Below are 6,000 nucleotides of genomic sequence, written 5' to 3'. Positions count from 1 at the left end.
ATGCGGTGAAGCTTCCCAGAGTACAGAGCCATTCACTGTAGAGCTCTTACTTCAATGTGTATTTTATTGAATTTGGAAGAAATAGTCCATGTCCCAGGGCTTCCTTTGTGGCTCCGAGGGTGAAGAGCCCGCCTGCCATGCTGGAGACCCAGGTTTGATCCGTAGGTTGAGAAGATCCCTTGGAGGAGGGCATGGCGACCCTCTCCAGTATTCTTGCCTGGAGACACCCCATGGACAGAGGAGCCTGGCAGGCTACAATCCATGGGGTCTCAAAGAGTCAGACACGACTGAGCGACTGCCCACAGCACAGCAATCCATGTCCCAAGAGTTCCTGGTGCTGGAGAACAGACCACGGCAGACCCTGGGCACCGCACACTGGGACCAATGGTGATTGGAGGCCAGGAGCCAGCAGAGAGGTCTAGCAGTGGCTGTGGGTGGCCTGGCATGTAATGAAGTCTCCCGGCAGTTCACATCAAGGGATGCGCTACCCCTCCACTGATACCCCTGTGAGTCCTACAAGATCTCCTCTCCGCCTGGCAGGCCTCACTTGTCTGATGTATTTTTAGGTGCTGGATTCTGATTCCCTGAACCTCAGCCTCAACCTCCTCACAATGCGTGGTTTCCAGGTGATGCATGTTGCTTGACAGTAAAAGATTTTTGTCTCTTAAAAAAGGAAGAAGAAGAAGAAGTGGTTTATATATACAATGAAATGCTACTTGATCATAAAAAGAAGGAAATGTTGCCATTTGCAGCAATATGGATGGACTTGGAGGGCATTATGCTAAGTGAAATAAATCAGAGAGAGACTGACTACTGTACGCGATCACTTATATGTGGAATCTAAAGTAGAACAAGCTAATGACTATAATGAGAAAGAAGCAGATTTACAGATACAGAGAACAAACTAGCGGTTACCAGTTTAGGGAGAAAAGTGGGGAGGGCGATGGAGAGGTTCAAACTATTAGGTATAAAATAGACTACAAAGGCATATCGGACAGCATGTGGGACGCAGGCAATGTTTTATAACTAAACAGGGAGTATAGGCTTTAAGATTGTGAATCAGTGTTGTGTAGATCTGTGACTTACATAGTATCGTGCATCAACTATACTTCAATATAAAATATTAATCTCATCCCTCCAAAGAAAAAAAAATATAGTGGTTTTATGCTACCTTTCACTAAGCTATTACTGTTGTGTTTACAACATCAATCCTTTCCTTAAAGAATTATATTTTTACCTTTGCAGAATGCTTCAAAACCATGCTTTTATTGTTCAGTTTTAGCTCTTTTAAGCTATGTCTTTACTATTCTTGAATTCTTAATTTTGACCCATCCTCAAAGTTCTGTAAAGATTGGTGATTGGCATTTAGCTTTAGGAAGAACAGCTTGATTTGTGTTCTTCTCTGGAATGCATGATTTTCCGTGTTTTAAAAGCTTCAGTTCATGCAAAAAGCTTGGTTTGTCTTTTATATTCAAGAATTTTGCCTGAGTATACCTAGGCATGTGTTTCATTTGTTTTTAGTGAGCCTTTTTAAAAGCTTGTTTTTACTTTGGTTGCCCTGGGTCTTTGTTGCTGCATGCGGGCTTTCTCTAGCTGTGGTGAGTGGGGGCTGCTCTTCGTTGGGGTCGCGGGCTTTTCAAGCAGTGGCTTCTCCTGTTGCCGAGCACAGGCTCTAGGCGGGCAGGTTGCCGTAGCTGCAGCACACAGGTACAGTCGCTGCAGCTCCTGGGCTCCAGAACGTGGCCTCAGAAGTCGTGGCACATGGGCTCAGTTATTCCCCAGCACGTGAATCTTCCTGGAGCAGGGATGGAACCTGTGTCTCCTGCGTGGGCACATGAATTCTTATCCACTGAGCCACCAAGGACGTCTTAGTGGAACTTTTGAAAGCTTCAAACAAATATTTCTTTAACTCAAAAATATCTTCTGTCATTTAATTGTTAATTGTGTTCTTCTGGTTTCATTTCCTGCTCTGGAATTCCTATTTTGCATAATTACATCTGTTGGATTCTTATTATTTTCAATTATTTGTTTTCCTGTGAGTCTTGAGAGAGCTCTTAAGTTGTTGCTTTTGTTTTTTTTTTCAGCTTCATTATTTGATTTTTTTTCAGTATAATTTAGGGCATTCATTCCTTCAGCAGGGGGTGAACCCGGCAAAGACATTTCTAATTTTCACTCAATCTTTCCAGACCTCAATTATTTCCTTATTCATGATAATCAATCCTCATTTTGGAGATGAACTGCCTTCTTGGGTCCTATTGCAAACAAGATTTTAAGTCTTTTAAAATGTTTGCTCTTTGTTTATGACATATTTTGGTGCAATTTAGTAGGAAAAGATGAGTGCCAGGAATGGGAACTGACAGGAGAAATATTCGGCAGTACTGTGTATTGGGATTCTTAGTACTGATGTATCTGTTTTAGATTCCAGGGTTAATTATGGAGTGTTATCAATTTTGGCTCTAGTTTCTAACATATCTTCATGGAGAACATGAGGCATAAAAGGAAACTTTAAAAAAATAGCAATGAGAAAAGCTGAGGCAGACTCAAAGTGCTCTCATAAGGATGGGACATCCTTGCAATGCAACACCATGTAGCCATTACGATGATACATTTATTGACGTGGAAAGCTGTTTGCCGTACACAGTCAGTGCTAAAAGCAAATTTTTTAAAACATACGCAGCCTGATCCTATTTTTTGTGAGAAAAGTAGCATACATATTGGTCACAGTCACAGGATGGAGAATTGTAATCTTTTTGTTCAAAATGGGGCTTCCCTGATAGCTCAGTTGGTAAAGAATCCGTATGCAATGCAGCAGACCCTGGTTCAGTTCCTGGTTCGGGAAGATCCCCTGGTGAAGGGATTCGTGGGCCTCTCTTGTGGCTCAACGGGTAAAGAATCCGCCTGCAATGTGGGAAACCTGAGTAAAGAATCTGCTTGCAATGTGGAAGACCTGTGTTCGATCCCTGGGTTGGGAAGATCCCCTGGAGAAGGGAACAGCTACCCACTCCAACATTCCGGCCTGGAGAATTCCATGGACTGTATAGTGCATGAGGTCTCAAAGAGTTGGACACGACTGAGCAACTTTCACTTTCACTTTGTGCAAATCAGTTCAATGTGCTGAATCAATACAAACTTGCAGTCAGTAGAGGGCGCAAAGAGAGAGAGAAAGAAGTGAGGTGAAAAAGCTGATGTATGAGTAGGATGAAAGTTTTCGTAACATAATATTCTGATTTTCTCTCCATTTGTTTATCAAAGAAAATTTGACAAGGATCATAAAAGCATGATTGCAGCTTGACTATCACTTATTCTGCAGAATGTTTGGTGTTAGCTAGAGTCAAAGCACGTACTTTCAGTGGGTAAAGGGAACAGAAAATAATAGAATGCCTATTTTGTGCCAGACACTAACATATACATAATACACTGTAGTATGCTACATAGAACATATTTTGATATTGCATCAGACATTGCAAGCAGATTAACACAGTCTTGATGGGGTTCTGATTAAACTATAAATCTTAGAGATACTGACAAAATCGCACAGCTACAGATCACTTTATAGTTATTAAATGCTTTCAGACTTACTATTTCTTTTCATACAATATTCTGTAGAACAGACTCTTCTTTTAAAGATGAAGGTGGGGTGGTTTATGGAGGTGTGTCAAGATTAGAGATTCTCTCAGCAAGGTTTTTATATCTGGGTATGCTGATTTCCTCATGCTGTCTCTCAAATAATCAAGAAATCTGCAGACATAAACAACAGCTTGGCCTCATGAAAGAACCTCATGATATTAGCAATAATACCAACATACATCAAAGGATTTGTGTTCTCCATTATTTTTTTATAGGATTTGACATCGTAACTCACATCTCTGACTCTTGGGTTAATATAGATTTGGTGGTTTCCAATGTGAGAAGGCTAAAGAGAGGACCCCAGTGACAACCAAAAAGAAAGAGGGGCCCTCAGCCCTACAGCTACAAGGAACTGAATTCTGCTGACAGCCCCATGAGCTTGGAAGAGGATCCCAAGGTCCAGAAAGGAATACAACCCACTGATATCCTGATGGCAGCCTTGTGAGAGCCTGAGCAGGAAACTCAGGATGGTCTACAATAAATAACCAAACTGATCACATGGACCACAGCCTTGTCTGACTCAATGAAACTATGAGCCATACCATGTAGGGCCACCCAAGACTGATGGATCATGGTGGAGAGTTCTGATAAAACGTGGAGAAGGGAATAGTATACCACTTCACTATTCTTGCCTTGAGAACCCCATGAAAAGGCAAAAAGATATGACACTGAAAGATGAACTCCCCAGGATGGTAGGTGCCCAATATGCTACTGGAGAAGAGGGGAGAAATAGCTCCAGAAAGAATGAAGAAGCTGAGCCAAAGTGAAAACACACAGCTGTGGACGTGGCTGGTGGTAAAATAAAGTCTGGTGCTGTAAAGAAGAATATGGCATAAGAACCTGGAATGTTAAGTTCATGAATCAACGTAAATTGGAAGTGGTCAAACCGGAGATGGCAAGAGTGAACACTGACGTTTTTGGAAACAGTGAACTAAAATGGAACTGGAATGGGGGAATTTAACTGAGATGACCATTATACCTACTACTGTGGGCAAGAATCCCTCAGAAGAAATGGAGTAGCCCTCATAGTCAACCAAGAGTCCGAAATGTAGAGCTTGGATTCAATCTCAAAAACAACAGAATGACCTATGTTCATTTTCTGGGCAAACTATTCAATATCAGTAATCTAAGTCTATGCCCTAACCACTAATGCCAAAGAAGCTGAATTTGAATGGTTCCGTGAAGACCTACAAGACCTTCTAGAACTAACACCAAAAAAAAAAAAAAAAAGATGTCCTTTTCATCATAGGGGACTGGAAAGCAAAAGTAGGAAGTCAAGAGATACCTAGAGTAACAGGCAAGTTTGGCCGTGGAGGACAAAATGAAGCAGGGCAAAGGCCAACAGAGTTTTGCCAAAAGAACACACTGGTCACAGAAAAATCCCTCTTCCAAAAACAAAAGAAATGACTACACATGTACATTACCAGATCGTCTATACTGAAATCAGACTAATTATATTCTTTGCAGTCAAAGATTGAGAAGCTCTATACAGACAACTAAAACAAGACTGGGAGCTGACTGTGACTCGGATCATGAACTCCTTATTGCAAAATTCAGACTTATACTGAGGAAAGTAGAGAAAACCACTAGACCATTCAGGTATGACCTAAATCAAATATCTTATACAGTGGAAATGACAAACAAATTGAAGGGATTAGTTCTGATAGAGTACTATGGATGGCAATTTGGGACATTGCACAAGATGTTGTGATCAAGACTATCTTGATTGTTGTCTGAGGACACCTTATAAATAGCTGAGAAAAGAAGAGTAGTAAAAGGCAAAGAAGAAAAAGAAAGATATATCCATCTGGATGCAGAGTTCCAAAGAATAGCAAGGAGCAATAAGAAAGCCTTCCTCAGTGATCAATGCAAAGAAATAGAGGAAACAATAGAATAGGAAAGACTAGAAATCTCTTGAAGAAAATTAGAGATACCAAGGGACATTTCATACAAAGATGAACACAACAAAGGAGAGAAATGATATGGACTTAACAGAAAGGTGGCAAGAATACATAGAAGAAATATACAAAAGAGATCTTAATGGCCCAGATAATCATGATAGTGTGATCACTCATCAAGGGCCAGATATCCTGGATTGTGAAGTCAAGTGGGCCTTAGGAAGCATCATTACGAACAAAGCTAGTGGAGGTGATTGAATTCCAGCTGAGGCATTTCAAATCCTATAAGACCATGCTCTTAATATGCTGCACTCAATATGCCAGCAAATTTGGAAAAGTCAGCAGTGGCCACAGGACTGGAAAAGGTTAGTTTTCATTCCAATGCCAAAGACAGGCAATGCTAAAGAATGCTCAAACTACTGCACAATTACACTTATTTCACATGCTACAAGGTCATGATCAAAATTCTCCAACT

The sequence above is a fragment of the Ovis aries genome, chromosome 11 (assembly GCF_016772045.2).
Source record: "Ovis aries strain OAR_USU_Benz2616 breed Rambouillet chromosome 11, ARS-UI_Ramb_v3.0, whole genome shotgun sequence".
NCBI lineage: Eukaryota > Metazoa > Chordata > Mammalia > Artiodactyla > Bovidae > Ovis > Ovis aries.
This window is presented reverse-complemented; position numbering follows the sequence as displayed.